This window comes from Narcine bancroftii, chromosome 1, assembly GCF_036971445.1.
Source record: "Narcine bancroftii isolate sNarBan1 chromosome 1, sNarBan1.hap1, whole genome shotgun sequence".
Classification (NCBI taxonomy): Eukaryota; Metazoa; Chordata; class Chondrichthyes; order Torpediniformes; family Narcinidae; genus Narcine; species Narcine bancroftii.
This window is the reverse complement of record NC_091469.1, coordinates 77,975,855-77,996,107: the sequence shown is the minus strand read 5'-3', so window position 1 is coordinate 77,996,107 and position 20,253 is coordinate 77,975,855. Positions and strand designations below refer to the sequence as shown.

Sequence of the window (20,253 nt, the reverse complement as noted above, 5' to 3'; positions counted from 1 at the left end):
GATGGGGAGGGCGATTAGTGGTGGGGACGGTGGCGACTGACGTGGGGGGGGGGGGTTGATCGATTGACATGGAGGGCGATTAATGGTGGGGACCATGGCGACTGACGGGGTGGGGGTTGGAAGATCGACTGACGGGGAGGGCCATTGATGGTGGGGACCGTGGCGACTGGTTGGGGGGGGGGCGATTAATGATGGGGACGGTGGCGACTGGTTGGGGGGGGGGGCGATTAATGATGGGGACGGTGACGACTGACAGCCGGTAGAGGGTGGTGGAGACTGACGGCGTATAGTTGGCGTGAATGTGTGAAGCGTCGTCGCCTTCGCGGGGGCGGGATCTCCCTTTAATCGCCTGATTGGCGATTTAATAGGTAGGTCTGCCTGCAATTTCAAAGTGTATCCTGCACCCACGGGTCCCAGGAGGGATACCCAGGTGCTGCAATTTGAAAGGCCCTTAAGCGCTTTCTTCCTGGACACGATGTAAGTCTCAAATGGTTTATTCATCTTGCTTAAATTAAGGGTTGCTAGTTCAGTTTTTTTCCATTCCTAACACTTTAAAGACAGTCCGATGTATTTGTTTAATCGTGTAACAGTATTGGCAGTTATGATACCTTGGCATATTTTGTCCTCATTCTTTTGTTGTGCAGTGTCAGTGTTTCGATATTAATTCTTGTCTTAGAATTTAAATGCAGTAGTCGTTTTTTAATAGTAGTTTCTCACACTTAAAAGCCATCATTTTATTTTGTGCAGTTCTTCGTAGCCAAAGACCCAAAGTGTATAAAGAATAAATTATGTAGTAGAAGGAGACCATTGAGTCGTATACAGAGTGAAAACAGGATGGCCACTCGAATTGAACTGTCCCACTCACACTAGTCCCTTCTGTCTGTGTTTAGCCCTTAACCCTCTAAACTCCTCCTATCCATGTACATGTCTTCTTTCTTTGGCTTGGCTTTGCGGACGAAGATTTATGGAGGGGGTAAAAGTCCATGTCAGCTGCAGGCTCGTTTGTGGCTGACAAGTCCGATGCGGGACAGGCAGACACGGTTGCAGGGGAAAATTGGTTGGTTGGGGTTGGGTGTTGGGTTTTTCCTCCTTTGCCTTTTGTCAGTGAGGTGGGCTCTGCGGTCTTCTTCAAAGGAGGTTGCTGCCCGCCAAACTCTGAGGCGCCAAGATGCACGGTTTGAGGCGATATCAGCCCACTGGCGGTGGTCAATGTGGCAGGCACCAAGAGATTTCTTTAGGCAGTCCTTGTACCTTTTCTTTGGTGCACCTCTGTCACGGTGGCCAGTGGAGAGCTCGCCATATAACACGATCTTGGGAAGGCGATGGTCCTCCATTCTGGAGACGTGACCCATCCAGTGCAGCTGGATCTTCAGCAGCGTGGACTCGATGCTATCGACCTCTGCCATCTCGAGTACTTCGACGTTGGGGATGAAAGCGCTCCAATGGATGTTGAGGATGGAGCGGAGACAACGCTGGTGGAAGCGTTCTAGGAGCTGTAGGTGATGCCGGTAGAGGACCCATGATTCGGAGCCGAACAGGAGTGTGGGTATGACAACGGCTCTGTATACGCTTATCTTTGTGAGGTTTTTCAGTTGGTTGTTTTTCCAGACTCTTTTGTGTAGTCTTCCAAAGGCACTATTTGCCTTGGCGAGTCTGTTGTCTATCTCATTGTCGATTCTTGCATCTGATGAAATGGTGCAGCCGAGATAGGTAAACTGGTTGACCGTTTTGAGTTTTGTGTGCCCGATGGAGATGTGGGGGGGCTGGTAGTCATGGTGGGGAGCTGGCTGATGGAGGACCTCAGTTTTCTTCAGGCTGACTTCCAGGCCAAACATTTTGGCAGTTTCCTCAAAGCAGGACGTCAAGCGCTGAAGAGCTGGCTCTGAATGTCTATATTTTTCCTTAAATGTTGTAATGATACTAACTTCAACCCCCTTTCTTTGGAGCTTGATCTGTCAAATCTCTGACCACAAGCATATGGTTACTGCTTTACTCTGCATTTGCCTGATCTATTCCTCTCGTGATTTTGTACATATCTATGAGAGTATCTTGCATTTATTTGCCTAAACTCCAAGGAATAAAGCCCTAACCTGTTCAATCTCTTTCTACAGTTCAGGACCCTAGTCCTGCCAACGTAGTAAATTTTCTCTGCACCTTCTCCAGCTTGTAAGCATATTTCCTAAGGCAAGTCGACCACTAATGTTTTATTTTCAATTTCAAAATCTGGACTGCCAGGCTGGGAAATTGTTTCCTCCTGCAGGCTGTGAGATTGATGAATGGCATCCTACTGAGTAAATTATTCCAAAATACAAGATTAAAAGATAGTAAGAGACAAAATTGGTTCTCTAGAAGATCAGAGTGGTCAAACACGTGTGGAGCCTCAAGTAATGGGGAGATCGTAAACTGATTTTTGTTTTTGCAACAGTATTTACTCAGGATGCTGGCATAGTGCAGAAGGAAAACAAGCAGTAATGGCATGAATTAAAGAGGGGGAGGTGCTTGCTGCCTTACAGCAGATAACTCCTGACATGCTAGTCCCTAGGATCATGAGGGAGACTGGTGTAGAAATTGCAGAGGTCCTGGCAGAAATATTTAAAATGTCCTTAGCCATGGGTGAGGTGCCAGAGGATTGGAGAGTGGCTCATGTTTTTTTTTAAATAGCTCCAAAACTAAACAAGGAAATCATAGGCTGGTGAGCCTGATGTCAGTAGTGGGCAAATTATTGAAGGGTGTTCTGAGAGATCAGATATACAAGTATTTGGACAGCAAATGGTTGATTAAGGATAGTCAGCATGGGTTTGTGCGAGGTAGGTCATGTTTAACAAATCTTAGTTTTCTGAGGAGGTAGGTAGATGAAGAAAAGGCTGTGGATGTTGTATACATGGACTTTAGTAAAGCCTTTGGCAAAGTCTCACATGGGAGGTTAGTTCAGAAGGTTAAGACATTAGGTCTCTATGGAGAGGTTGTAAATTGGATTTGAAATTGGCTGAATGGGAGAAGACAGAGTGATAGTGGATGAATGCTTCCCAGAATGGAGGCATGTGATTAGTGGTGTACCTCAGGGATCAATGCTGGAACCTATATTGTTTGTTGTCTATATCAATGGTCTGGATGATAATGTGGTAAATTGGATCAGCAAGTTTGCTGATGACACTAAGATTGTGGACATTGAGGAAGGCTTTCAAAGCTTGCAGAGGAATCTGGGCCAACTAAAAAAAATGGATCAGAAAATGGCAGATGGAATTTGATGCAGACTAAGGTAGGACATACACAGTAAATGGTACTGAGGAGTGTGGAGGAACGAAGAAATCTGGGAAAACAGATATTCCCTGAAAGTGATGCCACAGATAGACAGGGTTGGAAAGAAAGCTGTTTGGCATTTTGGTCTTCATTAATCAAAGTATTGAGTACAGGAGTTAGGATGTTATGGTGAGGTGTTTAGGACATTGTTGCCAAATTTGGAGTATTGTGTGCAGTTCTGGTCACCAAAGTACAGGAAGGATATCAGTAAGATTGAAAGAGTGCAGAGATTTGCTGGGTCTTCAGGAGTTGAATTACAGGGAAAGATTAAACAGGTTGGGATTTTATTCCTTGGAGTGAAGAAGAATACGGAGAGATTTGATAGATGCTTACAAAATTATGAAGGGGTGGCTATAGACAGTAAATGCGAGTCGGCTCTTTCCACTTAGATTAGAAAATATAGATACAAGAGGACATGACGCTAGGGTGAAAGGGAAAACTTTTTCACTTAGAAAATGGTGAATGTGTGGAACAAGCTGCCATCTGATGTGGTAAATGTGGACTCACTCAAGTTTTAAGAATAAATTGGATGGGAGAGGTCTGGAGGGTTATGGAATGGGTGCAGGTCAGTGGGACTAGCTGAATTGAGTTTCTGCACAGACTAGAAGGGCCAAATGGCCTGTTTTCTGTGCTGTAGTGGTCTATGATTCTAAATCTATTCATTTTATATTGTATCTTGATGTATAAAAGTGATTATCATGTGCTGTATATATGTGTGTGCACCATGGTCCAGAGAAACCTGTTTTGTATGTAGAGTTAAATGATTATAAACATGAAATAATTTGCCTGTTTATTCGAAATGCTGTTGGAGTATTTCTTGGATTGGGCTACTGTTTTGATTTTGTTTTTACTTTCTGCATTATTATAATGAAGCACAAATTGTATTCTGTTGCCATGACAGAAATAAAATTTCAGAATTTTTCTCAAGCAGGGGATCTCGTGAAGTGGCCCTGCACTGAGATGGAAACAAAAGTGACTGCTGATCTCTCAACTGAGAGCAAAAGCAGGCAACATGCTGGGGAACCTCGGGGGGGGGGGGGGGGGGGTGGGGTCAAAACCTCGGGGGGGGGGGGTCAAAGCCTCTGGGGGGGCAGGAAATTTCAGAGACACTTCATGCTCTTTTGTCCGGCTATTGAGCCTCTCCATTCTGGATCTGAACTGTTGACAATTCTTTCCCCCTCCCCCACAGATGCTGCTCAACCCTTTAAATACCCCCAGCAGTGAATAGAGAAGCCTCAATTCAAGTAGGGAAAGAAACGGGGAGGGGATAAGGTGTGATGGAATATTGGACAGAAGCTTGGTGGGATAGATAAGTAAGAACTGGTGCAGCTAAAGGAGAAATAGAAGCAGTGGAACAGGATGGAGGTAGGGGTTACCTAAAACTGGAAAAGTCAACATTCATGCCTTTGAGTTTAACCTTGTCCAGGAATATATGATATATTTTTTTTCCCCCAAGTTCGCATTTAGCTCCATCAAAACTTTGCAGTTTCAATAACTTCACTGCTAACTTGTACTCACACTTTAAGTTTTCTTGTATAGTTTTGAGGATCTCTGGGATCTGGACTGTTCAATCTTCATCTCAGCAGACACATTATCCACAGACCACCATTACAAACACACAGGGTTATCTGGACTATCCTTCTTCCAAACCCATCTCTTGTAAGGACACTATCTGTGGACACTATCTGTTTCGCACAATTTCTCCAGCTCCTTTAAATATATTCCCATGTGAAGTCTTTCACTCCAGATCATCCAAAATGTCCCCTTTCTTCAAGAAACATGGCTCCCCCCCCGCACTCATTGATAAAGCCCTCACCTGTATCTCTTTATTACTTGTGCTTCCTCTAGCCTCATCCATTGTCAGGGTGAGTCTAACAGTGGTTTTCCATCTGTCTCTTCCCCCCCCCCCCCCCCCCCCGCCTTCCCACCCCATATTCCACCTTAAGTAATCCCTATGCCATCGGTGCTCTGAATATAAAATATTAACCTGGCAACTTAAAACAGATTGTTTAAGGTGATATGTGAGTGAGAAGGTAAGTTTAAAAACCACTGCACTAGACCCAAATGTTACTGAAATATTTTACTTAAGAAAAATTGTCATTGGTGGAGTCACATGATGGAGTAGTGGCCGGTCGGGAAATCCAGCCCTCTCCAGGAAAATAGGAAAAAAGTTGGGAAAAAGCAAAGCATAACAAAAATAAAATGTAAGAAATAGAAGAACAGAGAAGAGAAAGAAGATGGCTTCCAAGAAGGAGAAATTAAAAACAATTGGGGGAAAAAAAGTAGAAAAGTCAGCGGAGAAGAAAGAAGATGGCCTTACCTGCATGAAGGAACTGGACGCTGTGGTGGGGAGGAGCACCCAACCCTTGAGGTCAGTGGCTGCCCTGCGGAGTTGCGACCCACCAGCCGGTTCATTACAAAAATGGCTCTTGGAGCCAAACAAAAGTGCGCAACTGTGCATGCGCGAGGAGTCGCGCAGTGCTCAATCAAAGGAGAAAGAGGACACTGATGGGAGGGGGGCTCAGCAGAGGAGCAGATTGTCACAGAGCAAACAACTGAGGGACGCCCAACACCAGGGCGCTCAGCTGGAGGACGAGGAAGGCAGCAGAAGAGGGAATGATGAAACAGATGAGGGAGATAGATGGAGGGATGGCCGACGAGAAGTTCAACATTAGGAAGCACAGCAGACGAGCAGCCCAGGGGGAGGACCATCAACAAGAGACCCAGCAAGAAGAGGCCCGACAAAGAGATACAAGCAGCTCATCAGGAAAAACAGAAGAGGAAAAGAAGACACAAATACAGACACAGAAGAAGAGGAAGAAGACCAAGATCTTCACAGAAAAATAGAAGGTAAAACTGATGTACAAAGAGAAATAAAAGGTAAAACTGATGAACAGAATATATAGTCTTTTTTAAAAAACAAATGAAATCACTAAAAGAATGGTTATCATAAGAGTTTAATACAATTAAAATGAAAATGAAAAGAACAGAAGATAAAATGCAAAGGTTAGAACTGGTAATGACAGAAATAGGGAAAAGAGTAGAAAATGTGGAAGAACGAGAAACGGCTGTAGAAATGGAAGTAAATGACAAGAGAAAAATTGGAAGAAAGTGACAAAAAAATTAGAATTGTTGTCTCAGAAAATTGATATGTTGGAAAAATTTATTTGGCTTGGCTTCGTGGACAAAGATTTATGGAGGGGTAATGTCCACGTCAGCTGCAGGCTCGTTTGTGGCTGACAAGTCCGATGCGGGACAGGCAGACACGGTTGCAAGGGAAAATTGGTGGGTTGGGTGTTGGGTTTTTCCTCCTTTGTCTTTTGTCAGTGAGGTGGGCTCTGCAGTCTTCTTCAAAGGAGGTTGCTGTCCACCGAACTGTGAGGCGCCAAGATGCACGGTTTGAGGCGATATCAGCCCACTGGCGGTGGTCAATGTGGCAGGCACCGAGAGATTTCTTTAGGCAGTCCTTGTACCTCTTCTTTGGTGCACCTCTGTCTCGGTGGAACAACATTAAAAACAGTGGGCCTGAAGGAGGGTGAAGAAGGCACAGACATGAAGGAATTTGTAAAAGTATGGATCCCGAAGGTCCTGGGAACGACAGAAATGCAGGAATAAATGGAAATAGAAAAGGCACACAGAGCATTAGCTCCAAAACCACAGGCACATCAAAAACCAAGATCCATCTTAGTAAAATTTTTGAGTTACATGACAAGAGAAATTATACTGGAATGGGCAAGGAATAAAGTTAGAGGAGATAATAAACCATTGGAATACAAGGGTCAAAAGATATTTTTTTACCCAGACATAAGTTGTGAACTTTTAAAGAGGAGGAAGGAGTTTAATACAGCAAAATCTATTTTATGGAGAAAAGGTTACAAATTCATATTAAGACATCCAGCTGTGCTTAAAATATTTGTACCTGAGAGCAAAACAGTCTGTTTTCAGATCCAGAGAAAGCACAAAAATTCACAGAATGTTTGCAGGACAGGACAGGACAAGAGATGTAACAAGAATGAAGAACGGTGATAAAGTATATATAAAGATGTAAAAACAATGTATATGTAAAGAATTAAAGATGGAAAAGAGGAGGGAAGGAAGGGAGTAAGGAGGGAAAAAAGAGAGAGAGCTTTGTTATATGTTTTTTTTTCCAAGTGTTTTCTGGAGAGGGCTGGGTAGAGGGGGAATAACCGCCATTGCAAAATCAGTTGATGCTGCGAACAAGATCGCTATCCAAATGTAAAAGGGAGTTGTGGTTATCCGGCAAGGGATATGGGAAAACTCAGAGAGGGGGGGAACTTTTGGGGTTAAGGTATTAGTGGATGTGGGAACTGCGTGGGTACTTTATGTCTTAAATGTGTTGTCGTACATTAAGTCTGATAAGAAAAAACTAAGATGAAATGGGGGATGGAGGTGGCGAAGAGGTATATGCAAGATCTAAGATGGCCATGTTGAACTATATGACTATAAACATTAATGGAATACATAACCAAATTAAAAGGAAGAGGCTACTAAATTTATTGAAGAAGGAAAAAATAGATATAACATTTGTGCAGGAAACATATCTAACTGAAGCGGAACATAAACTAAAGAGAGACTGGGTAGGACACGTAATGGCAGCATCCTATAATTCAAAAGCTAGAGGTATAGCTATACTATTGAACAAAAATATACCAATCAAAATTGAGGAGGAAATAATATATCTGACAGGGAAGTATGCAATGATAAAGTTTCAGATATACTCAGAATTTTGGAATTTGCTCAATATATATGCACCTAACGATGAGGATCAAAAGTTTATGCAGGATATTTTTTTGACGATTGCAGACACACAAGGAAATGTATTGATAGGAGGGGATTTTAACCTTAATTTGGACCCAATGTTGGATAAAACTGGACAAAAGACTAGTAAAAAGAATGAAGTAGCCAAATTTATGGTTAAATCAATGCAGGAAATGAAACTTAAGGATAGATGGAGGAGGCAACAACCAAGAGGGAAGGAATTTTCATATTATTCGAGTAGGCACAGAACTTACTCAAGGATTGATATGTTTTAGTTGTCAGCCCATATTCAAGGGAGAGTTAGGAAAACTGAGTATAAAGCTAGACTACTATCAGATCATTCACCCCTATTATTAGCAATAGAACTAGAGGACATCTCACCAAGAACATATGGATGGAGGTTAAACTCCATGCTACTTAAAAGACAGGAATTTAGGGACTTTATTGAATGCCAAATTAAAACATATTTTGAAATAAACACAGGATCAGTGAAAGACAAATTTATATTGTGGAATGCAATGAAAGCCTAATAAGTTATGTGACTAAGATGAAAAAGCATTACAATCGGGAAATAGAACAGTTGGAAAGGGAGATAGTAAGTACAGAAATTGAATTATTAAAAAGGGATGATATAACGAAAAGGAGAGAATTGGCGGACAAAAAAATTAAATAAGAAACATTAAAAACGTACAAGGTGGAGAAGAACATAATGAAAACAAAGCAAAAGTATTACAAACTGAGAGAAAAAAAACACATAAAATATTAAGCTGGCAACTTAAAACAGAACAAGCTAAAAGAACGATACTGGCATCAAGGAAAAAGGACAAACAAATTACATATAATTCAACAGAGATTAATTAAAATTTTAAGCAATTTTATGAACAATTGTATCAAACTGAGAACAAGGGGAAAGGTGATAAAATAGAGGAATTTTTAGCTAAAATTGAACTGCCGAAATTGCAAGAAGAGGAACAAAACAACTAATAAAACCATTTGAAATAGAGGAAGTACAGGATATATTAAAAAAAGCTGCCAAACAATAAAACACCAGGAGAGGATGGATTTCCAATAGAATTTTATAAAACATTTAAAGAGTTATTAATTCCTCCTCTCCTGGAAGTAATGAACCAAATGGAAGAAACACAAAACTTGCCAGATTCATGTAAGACAACAATAATTACAGTAATACCAAAGATGGGGAAGGATCCATTAACACCAGCATCATATAGACCAATATCTCTACTTAATTCAGACTATAAGATAATAGCAAAATTGTTAGCAAACAGATTGGCGGATTGTGTACCTAAAATAGTAAAACAAGATCAAACTGGATTTATTAAGAAAAGACGAACAGCGGATAATGTGTGTAAAATTTATTAATTTAATTCATGCATTTCAAGGAAATAAGATCCCAACAGTGGCTGTTGCTTTAGACACAGAAAAAGCCTTTGACAGGGTAGAGTGGAATTATTTATTCAAAGTATTACAGAGGTTCAACCTACCAGAAAAATATATTAATTGGATTAAAGCATTATATAATGGACCATCGGTGAAGGTGACAGTAAATGGATATGTATCGAACCAATTTAAATTAAGTAGGCCATCTAGGCAGGGATGTCCATTATCCCCCTCACTGTTCGCCTTAGCAATGGAACGTTTGGCAGAACTGATAAGAATATAAAATAAAAGGGATAAAAATAAAGGAGAAGGAGCTTATTTGCAGATGACATCATAGTATACCTAACAGAACCAGAGGTATCAGTAAAAGAATTAGATAAGAAATTGAAGGAATATGGAGAAATAACAGGGCTCAAGATCAATGCAAATAAAAGTGAAGTGATGCCAATGAGTAACACAGACTATACAGAATTTAAAAAAGAATCACCATTTAAATGGCAAGCACAAGCAATCTGATACCTAGGGATCAGGTAAGATAATAACTTAAGCTACTTGTACAAACTAAATTATCAGCCACTAATGAAGAAATTGCAGGAAGACTCAGAACATTAGAAAGAATTACCGCTAATGTTAATAGGGAGGGTAAACTGCATTAAAATTAATATGTTCCCAAGGATACAATACTTATTTCAAATGTTACCAATTCCTTTAACAGAAAAATTCTTTAAGGAACTAAAGAGAATAATAAGGAAATTCTTGTGGAAAGGGAGGAATCCAAGGGTAGCGTTAGATAAATTAGCAGAGAGGTATAATCAAGGTGGTTTGCAGTTACCAAATTTTAGAAATTGTTATAGAGCTGCACAATTAAGGTATTTATCAGATTTTTACCAGACAAGGAAAAAACCAGACTGACTAAGATAGAACTAGATAAAATAGGGGAAAAGGTACCGGAACATATACTTTATAAGTGGGATCAAAAGCTGGTGCAATATAAAAACTCACCTGTACTGCATCATTTACTTCATACATGGAAGAAGATCCACTTAGAAAGGAAAAAAACGAATTATCAAATACCAAAATTACTATTGACGCAAAATCCGCTAATCCCTTTTACAATAGACAACCTTTCCTTTAGAGAATGGGAGAGAAAAGGAATCAAAAGAATAGAAAATTGTTTTTTCGGGAAATAATTTATTAACATTTGAATAGTTGAAGTACAAGACCAAGTACAGACCACTGTGTAAATTTAATGAGAAACGTTTGTACATATTTTGGTTGATATGGTTCATAGTGTGAAAAATAAAATATAAAAAAAAGAAAAATTGTCATTAGCCCATTTCCTTTGGAGTTATGAAACCGTGCATTTAACGAGTCAGATAGGTATGATTAAAACAGTAGTTTTCAAACCATTTTTTCCCACTCACATACCACCTTATGCTATAAGGATTGCTTCAGGTGGAATGCAAGTTTGGGGGGCAGTTTGAAAACCACAGGTCTAACATAACCTAGAGGAACTCTCCAGTCCCTGCCTTCTGTGCACACTTGATATCTCCACAACCCACTTTAGTCTTGATGAAGGATCCCAATGTAAAATGTAGACTGACCCACTGAGCTCCTCCAGGTTCACTTTGTTCACTCTGGATTTCAAAATCTACAGTTTTTGTTTCTCCAGCCCTGTTTTTATTGCCACATCAGTAAACCTTTATACTTTCACTCCTTTTAGTCTTTGTTACTGGAAGTGTGGACTGATGTGACAAATTTTAATGAACATGCAATCAACTGTAGCTTTTTCATAATTTTAATCACTATTTCAAGCTTCATTTATTCAGTGCATTTCCCTTGCAATTTCAAACTATGTTACAGCCAATGAAGTTTTATTTTGAAGATGAAAGTTTCCTGCCTAATTCAATACATCAGTAATTTGTACATAGCAAATGCACCTTGATTTTAAAAGATCATCTGTTGTGGAGATGATAAATAAATATTGTTGGAGATATTTTTTTAAGAATCCGTATTCCTGTTCTTGGCACTTTTTGTCCTTGGAAAATTGGAGGTGAGCCATTGCCTTCCACCCTTGCTGTCTTTCATGCTCTTGGGAGGGAGCTCCACGTTTTGGACCCAGTGCTGAAGAAGGAATGGTAATGCATATCCACACAAGGGTAGAATGTGACTGGAGGGTGCACATGCAGGTGTTGTTGTTTCCATGTTGCCAGCTTGGGAGGTGTAAAAATTGGTGAGGAACCTCTGAGCACTTTGAGGGTCATAAAAGCTGCAGCTATAAGGCCTTTTTATGGAGCAATGCCACGCTGCAGCTGACTGAACAAGGAGGGATAAAAGGTGGACTTTCCTTTTATGGAGAAGGCATATAAGGTATCGGTAGCCGTCCTCCAGAGATGGAGGTGGGTTGAGCGGTGCCTGTGGCTGTGACGTCGAGTGTGCATGGCAAGCAATGGTTACCCACAACCCCCCCACCCCCATGGGAAATGCAGTGTGATTCCAGCTGCATGGGGATTATGGATAACCAAGATGGCTGTTGATCCTTCTTCCAGCTCAATAGTGAGATCTGCATCATCAACTTTTGTTTTTCTTCATCTCCCCCCAAAAGTCACCTCAGGACTGTGCCAAGCGACATCTCCATGCTCCCATAATAACTAACAGCTCTGTGACATTTACACGTACATGTTAATGCAATGATCATTCTTTGTGCCATGTCTTAATCCTATTAGTAAACCCTAGTCCCCCATTTACTTAAGCAAGGGCAGGAGGAAACAGCTTTTTCCTGCTTCTCTGAATTGCATTTTTTTTTAAATCCTTCATTAGCATTCAAATCTCAATTTAACATCTCACCCAAAAAGTAGCCTCTTAAGAACAGTGGGGATAACCGAAGTTGGCAATGAGAGAGGCTCTTGCAGAACTCCCATCAGAGAGAAGAGAAAAATTTCCTGAGAATATGCACACATCAAAGAAACTTCACATTCCTGACCCTAAGCTATGAGCAGAAGTAAGTTATTTGGCCCATTTAGTCTGAAATGTCGATTGTCTATTGCTTTACATGGATGCTACATTACCTGCTAATTAGTCTGTTAAAATAGATTTTTTTGGGGGGTTTCTGTTTTCTGCCTGCAGGTTGCAGTGAGAAGAGCTGTAACTAGGGTGATAGGGATCCTTTATGAGGCAGTGGCTCACATAGATGCATTAATTGGATGAGAGGTCAGAGCCTATGATGGGCCTGGCTATGTTTGTTATCTTCCTAAGCATACTGTTCCTAAACAGTTACATTCCCAAATGGGGTTGTGAAGCAACATATCAGCATACTTTTCTCAGTGCACTTGTAGAAGTCTAAGAGTATTTGATGACATGCTGAATCTCCAGAGTCCACAGAGACTAGAGGCATGGGTGTGCCTTTGTGGTTGCCTCTATATGCTGGCTCCAGGGGTGTCTTTTAAAATATGAGCTTGCAGGAACTTGAAGGCTCTAACCCTACCACCTCTGTTCATGCAATGCAGATAACTGCATGGTTTCTCTGACTCTCCTTCCTAAAATTGACAATAAGCTCCTCTGCCTTGGTCCCTTTGAGAGCAAGATTGTTATTCTGGCAACTCCCAACCAGATTCTGTCTTCTGACTCGACATTTCCAATATTTTTGCCAATGATGTATGTTGTGAGCAATTTTGTTGATCAATTTGGAGCTGAACATGGCTATGCAGTCCTGATTGGACAGGGAGTAGAACAGGGGCCTAAGCATTCAGAGGACGAAGTGATGATGCTAATCTGTATTGATTTGGGTCTGCCAATAAGGAAATTGGGGATCCAGATGAAGAGGGACAAGCGTAACCTTTAGTTTGGCCATGAGTTTTGTGGTATGGTGGTATTAAACATCAAACTGTAGTTAATGAAAAAGCCTGACAAAAGTGTTCCGGTGGCCTAGGTGATCTTCTGCCATTGACCTATTGTACTGATAAGTTAATTAAGTGCATCCAGATCCATTCCAAAATAGGAATTGATGCAGTCCTAAACAATCGTCTCAAAGCATTTAATCAGGGGAGACAACAGAGCCACAACATACATTAATAGAGGTGTCCCATTAAACAATACATTTTAGCTGCATAACCTCGAAAAATGTTTAAGTGAGTAGCAATTTCATAGCAGATTCTGAGTTCATATTATTTTACTCCAATATTTATTTATATATTAGCTAATACAGGGGTTGGAAAGCAATTCTGACTCTTGACCAGTCTTTTATTTCGTAGTTGTACCCAAAACACATCACCTGTATTCCTTCTCACCATCATGCCCACCTGGAAAGTTTCAGTATATTGAATTGGGTGCTTGACTGAAATCTATTTGAATAGATATTTCTGTTATCATTTATGTAAATATACTTCCTGAACGGTGTAGGTTTTAATTCTAAAATTAAACTTTGAGTAGTTTTTGTTTTTCCTTAAAGAGCTGCTTGAAGTCTGCAGTGGTAGATTAACAAATGCAGCTGCAGTCTGAAACAAGAACAGAAATACTGGAAGAACTCAGTCAATTAGATAGCATCTGTGGAAAGGGAAACTAGTTACTGTGTATTAGTTTGGTGAGAGGAGTGAGGTGTGAGATAAAAGACCATATGGAGAGTGTTGAGGACCAGGAGTACTGACCATTAGCAAAACAATTAAAGGGACATCAGCATGGTTAAGTTTAATTATGAAGGAACAGTTTACTTTAAATTGCACAGGTACATGGATAGGAGAGAGAGCAGTGTTCCTCCACAATTTTCCTTCCACTCACACACCACTTTAAGTGTTCCCTATGCCATAGGTGCTCTGTGATTAGTAAGCGATTGCTTAAGGTGATAGGTGCGTGGAAAGAAAAAGTTTGAAAAGCACTGTTTTAATTGAACCTAATTGACCCACTTCCTTTGGAGTTATAAAACCAATGACAATTTTTCTCAAGCAAAATATTTCAGTAACAATTGGGTCTAGAACAGTGATTCTCAACCTTCCCTTCCCACTCACTTACCACTGTAAGTGATTCCTTATTAATAATAGAACACTTCTATGAGTGTAAAGAAAAAGGTTGAGGACCACTGAGTTGGAGGGATGTAAGCTATGCACTGGCAAATGGGACTACCTCAAATAGGCAACTTGGTTGGCATGGACAAGTTGGGCCAAAGGGCCTGCTTCTGTGCTACATAACTCTATAGGCCATTACATGTCAGGCCTCTGTCTGGAGGCTGGCTACAAGAGTGGATCAAAAACTTAAACCAAATGTACCTTTCAAACATACCACGGAACCTTGGCTGTGTGGATTTAAAAAGCAGAATAGTAGTGGATGGAAAGTATTTGGCCTGGAGGTCCATGACTAGTGAAGTTCCTCAGGAATCTGCCCTTTGTAATTTTTGTTTTATATATAAATTATCTGGTTGAAGAATAAGAAGGATGGATCAGTAAGTTTGGGGATAACACGAAGGTTGGGAGGGTTGTGGAAGATTGTCATAGTTTACTAAAGGACATAGACACAATGGGTGGAAAAGTGGCAGGTGGAGTTCAATTCAGGTGAAACCAGAAGGCTGAGACAACACAGAGTACTGTGTTCAGTTCTAGTCACCTCTTTATAGAAAGGATGTCAAAGCGCTGGAGAGGGTACAGAGAAGATTTACCAGGATGTTGCCTGGAATGGAATACAAGTCTTGTGAGGCAAGGTTAGCAGAGCAGGACTTTTCTCTTTGGAATGAAGAAGGATGAGAGGTGACTTAGTAGATGTCTACAGCATTCTGAGAGATTGTGGCGGCTTACTCATGTGGCAGGCGAACCAGTGCCAGCAGCCGCAGTTGAGCCTGCAGTCGGAGATGTGCTTGGGAGCTATCAATGTAGGGCAAAACCACAGACAGGAAGTTGATGTCACATCCACACTGCACTGCACAAGTACTGGGACCAGCATGGACCTTTTAAGCGTGTGATTTTGCATCAGTAAATTAGTTGATTTGTAACTCTACTCAACTCAGCAAGTTTCTTCCACTCGTGGTGGTCATGTTATAGTTTAGTCCTGTCGAGGTATAAGAAGTACAACCAAACCACAAAATACAACACAGAGAATTTATTCAAGTCATGCTAGCGGGAATGAGAAGTAATTAGGGTTGGGTAGACAAGGTCACCTCCCTAATACTGTTGAACCTCATTCAAAGTACAAGGTTACAGAGTACAATATTGAAGGCATTTTGCTGCATTTGATTAAGTAACCATTCTTTTGAGTGGATTGTTTCAAGCTGAGATGTTACAGTCAGTGTTTGCTTATTTCTAAAGACAGGAAAATGGTTATCATTGAATTGGCTTTCATATTAAAAGATATGGATTCGTGGCAGACATAATCAAAAGGGTCCTTTAAGACAGTGTTAGCCTAGCTCTTAGCACATGTAAATGTTGCTTCCCCAGCAATCTCCATATTCACGATCTTAACAGGGTTAGTTAAATTCTAGACCCTGAAACAAAGCCATTGATGCCGTTGGTCGTCCTGCAGGCTTTTGATATTTCCACATTCTGTTTGACATGCTTGTAGTGCCGTCTGCTGTTTTTTGGTGGGAACCCTTTTCTGAATGGGCTGCGTCTGACAGCTCGTTATGTGTAACAGCAGGTAATAGCGCTATAGTGTACAGGGGGCCAGGAGATGGCTTTATGGAAGAGGTGATAATGGATAGTTGTTTGGAATGTTGTTAGTTGCATCCACTCACACATACGACCAATTAAAAAAAAATCTTTATTAAAACTACTGTACAAGTGCATATTTTGTATTAAAAGTACTGTATATAGTGATCCCCACTCACGGGGACAGCCCAAAGTCTCTGCTCTGCTCCCTGTTCCCCGCAGGCAGCCCGAGGTCCCCAATCCAAGTTGCAACCAATCTTCGGTCCCTATTACGGTTGTACATCGGGGAATACTTGTAGGCTTATCCTATCTCGTAAGGTAATATGACCATACCTCCTCTGATACTTCTCCAGTATTTTGCGGACAATGGTGTTGCAAGGTTCCTTGTACTGTTTGAGGCATCAATTATCTCTGCGAGAAATCTTGTAAAGGTCTTTCCTCTATTAATCATAAATGCAAGAGAGACACCCTCATTGTAACTGTTATGTTTCTGTGTTACTTAGGAGGTTTCTTAAATAACTTGAGAGATTTTACTTAGTGATGCTCTCCACCATCTCAGGAAACTGTTCACACACTCATATGCCCCGCAGTGGTGTACTACAGTGAGAAGGGTGTATTCTTGAGTAGTTTCAAAATAGTTCACATAATCCTGACTATATAACATTCCTCCTTCTCAAGATGAAGAAAAAATTAGTGTTCTTTATCATTTTCTTTCCAGTGCAACTTAACTAACTGAACTTGTACACTACTTTATTTACACAACTATTTTTAAATAGTTCTTGTCGATATCGGACTGGCAGCAGTGTGTTCCTTCTCCATCTTGTGGATTTGGCTGCGACCATTGGACTCTGTGTTGATGGTGCACGTGTCGGTGATGGAACTTGTTGTGCTTCACCTGATAACTGCTGTGTTGATCTTTCAGTATCAGTGGTTGTGGTCTCTTCACTTGAAACCTCACTTGATATTGGTGTTGAAAACTTTGCTGGTATTAAAGCTTTCTGCTTCATCACATCTTGTGTCAGCCAGATGTGAATTCTGTTCCTCCTCAGCTTATTGCTAGAGTCGGTCTCGACAATGTATGATCTTGGTGTCTCAGCTTCTCTGACCTTTGCTGGGGTCCATGTTTTCAACATCGGCTCTTGCATATGCGCATGCTGCCCTCTGAAGAGTTCTGGCAATGTTTGTGCCTGTTTGTTATATTGCCAGTGCCCTTCTTCTTGTATATCAGCCAATCTTCTTGTTTCCTCCTGGTCTTCTGGAGGATGTATTTTGCTTGGCAAAAGTGTTTTGTATCTCCTGCCATTTAGAATTTCTACCAGGGCCTTGATGTCAGCCCTTAAAGGTGTTGCTCATAATGATAGAAGAGCTAGGTCTGGGTCTTCTTTTGTTTTGTGACACTTAACTAGTGTGCGTTTTACAGTTTGCACCTGTCTTTCAATGAATCCATGACCTTTGGGGTAGTATGGGGAATTTTGTAGTGTTAACAAACCCATACTCTACAGCCAGCTTTCTGAATTCTTGTGGTGTGAACTGTGTTTCATTGTCACATATTACTTGGGCATTCCTTGTTCAGCAAGGAGTGATCTTATTTCTGAGGTGATAGTTGATGCTCTCAGGTCTTTCACCCTTTTGACAAATGGAAATCTAGAGTAGTAACAGTCTACTATTAAATACCACTCTTGATTCTCGATGAACAAGTTTGCTCCTACTGCGTGCCATAGCCTAGCAGGTAATTCTGTGGAAATAATTTCTTTTTGTTGTGTGTCTCTATACTTTTGGCATATTTTCTTCATCTGTATCGATCTTAGCTCTCAGCTACTCGATCATGGGTCCACCATAGGCCATTAATGTAACATTTGCTGTTTCCAACTCACTGTCTTTTGGATACCCTTTTATTATGTTCCCTGGGAACATCTGGCGGTAGAGTTTGAGTGGAAGGACGTTGCTTTGTGATCCAGTATCCAGCTTTCACCTTAAGGTTATATAGCATGGGCTTGTTCTGGATTGTCCTCTGTATTTGAATCCTGTGTGCAACTCGCTTCCTTCTTTCATCAATGGATCAAACAACATTGCAGAAGAAAAAGAATTTTCAATGTTTTGGGCCAGAACCTTTAATCAGGACTGAGAGTGCAGAAGGGAGATAGCCTGTTTAATGAGAATGGGGGAGTGGTTGACAAGAGCTGTATGTAATTAAACAAGGGAAGGTGAAAGATGATGAGGTAATTGATAGGAAGGTGACAGACAAAGGAGAAGTGAGACAAAAAGAAAACAAAAAGAGGGTTCAGGTGGAGAAAAATATTCATACTAGGTGGGGTGGGATTAATAATGGAAATAGAAGCTATTAAGGAACAATTGCTACCACCCCACCATCATCAGAATCCTAAACAACAAACTCAGACTCATTTAAGGGCTCTTACTTTGCGCAATAATTATTATTGAATAATTAGTTTCTGTATTGCAGTTTGTTTGGCCTTTGCTTACATTTCTTTTGTACACTCATCTTTTCTTGAGTATCAGTTTTTTTGCCAATATAGAAATTCTGCCCGACTTGCAGGAAAAAGAATCTCAGGATTCTGTCATGTATGTATTCTGACAATAAATCTGAATTTTGAACTTTGCCAGGTGCTGAAATCTGACAAGAAGTGACATGATGACAATAATGGTACGATGAGGGACCACATGGAATCAAAAATGGGGTGGGGTGAGGGAAGAGTGAAGAATTCCACAAGGATGAAATGGGAGAGGGATGAGAAGCTGGTGGGGGCAGGTGGAAGAGGAGACAAAAATGGAGGAGAGGGGAAAGAATGGAAGTAGCTAAAGAACAGAGAGGGGTCCTGTTACCCAAAAATTGGAAAATTCACTGTCAATACCATTCGACTGTAGACTGCCCTGGTTAAATGCGAAGTTTTGTTCATCTAGTTTACATTTGGTCTCCCTCTGGTAGTGGAGATGGTCAGGTGGGTATGGGAAAGGGAGTTGAAATGGCATTGAACTGAGTGCTCAGGATAGCCATTGTGGACAGAGTGTAGACGCACTCTATGAAACAGTCTCCAGGTCTGCTCTTGATTTTATCTATTTCAAAGAAGCCATATCAGGAGCTTCAAGAGATGGAAGGAAGTAGGGCTGATCTGGAAGGACTGGTTTGGTCCCTAAATGTTTTCAAGGGTGGAACAAGATGTTACACATCTAGATATTACTAAATCACTAAGCTCTGAAAAGTAAATATGTCACTTAAACAAATTGATCCACCTTATTTTCTTAAGATAATTTTTCTATTATAGCATGGGAGTTATACCTAAATTCTTTCATAATGCCATTCTTTTCTCCCTTTGTCTGCTATGAAAGGCCTGATCTTAATTGACACTTCTTTTTGTATTTTAATCTGCTTTTTTGTCATTGGACTTGTTGACGTTGACATCTATCAATACCTTTCAACATATTCTATAATTTTGTTCACACCCATGCTTGATGAATTTCCAAAGTCTTTTTCTATTTTCTGCTTCAATGCACAGATTCATAAACAGATAATGGCAGTGTGTAAGAATAATGCTTAAAGTATTTTGATTTCCTGCAGCAGCTGCCACTTGTGTGAGTAATGAATTGCCAAATGTATCCCCTTGAACCAATCAAGTGGCTTCTTGCATGCTCACAACTTGTGGAAAGCTAGGGAAGAAATTACATTGCTGAAATATTTGCATCTCCTTCGGTTGTACTTGAAGACTGGAATGTACCAAATGTGGAACGATTTTAAAAGAGAAAGGTCCAGTCTAGAAAACATAGCTCACAGAGCTTGACGTCAGTAGTCAGAAAATTGCTATTCTGAGGAACTGGCTCAACTCTAGACTAACATGCAGCAACTCCTCCTCCTGCGATCAAGAGGGGTGGATGTCAAAGATAAAGAATGAAACATGGGAAAAGCTATGCTCCGCATCTATGAGAAATACAATAAACACGAGGTTACACATGATACAATATAATTGGTTACACAGGCTATACACCATGCCCCAAAAGTTAAATAAATGGGACCCAACAGTATCAGACAGATGTTTTCGCTGTAAGAAGGAAACGGGAACAACAGTACATGCAATTTGGGCATGTGAGAAAGTGGAAAAGTTTTGGGAAGATCTAAACCAGGTATTAAATAAAATCA

General features: G+C 40.7%; 1 protein-coding gene across 2 annotated transcripts in view; it reads left to right on the top strand.

Moving 5' to 3' along the window:
• Positions 1-364: 364 nt before the first annotated feature.
• The window catches only part of LOC138760207 (beta-1,3-galactosyl-O-glycosyl-glycoprotein beta-1,6-N-acetylglucosaminyltransferase-like), a 58,682-nt gene continuing 38,793 nt past the window's right edge, over positions 365-20,253 (top strand). For both annotated transcript variants that reach the window (XM_069930553.1, XM_069930557.1), the window contains exon 1: positions 365-477. The gene's annotated coding sequence lies outside the window, so the exon portion shown is untranslated. The remainder of the gene's footprint in view (positions 478-20,253) is intronic.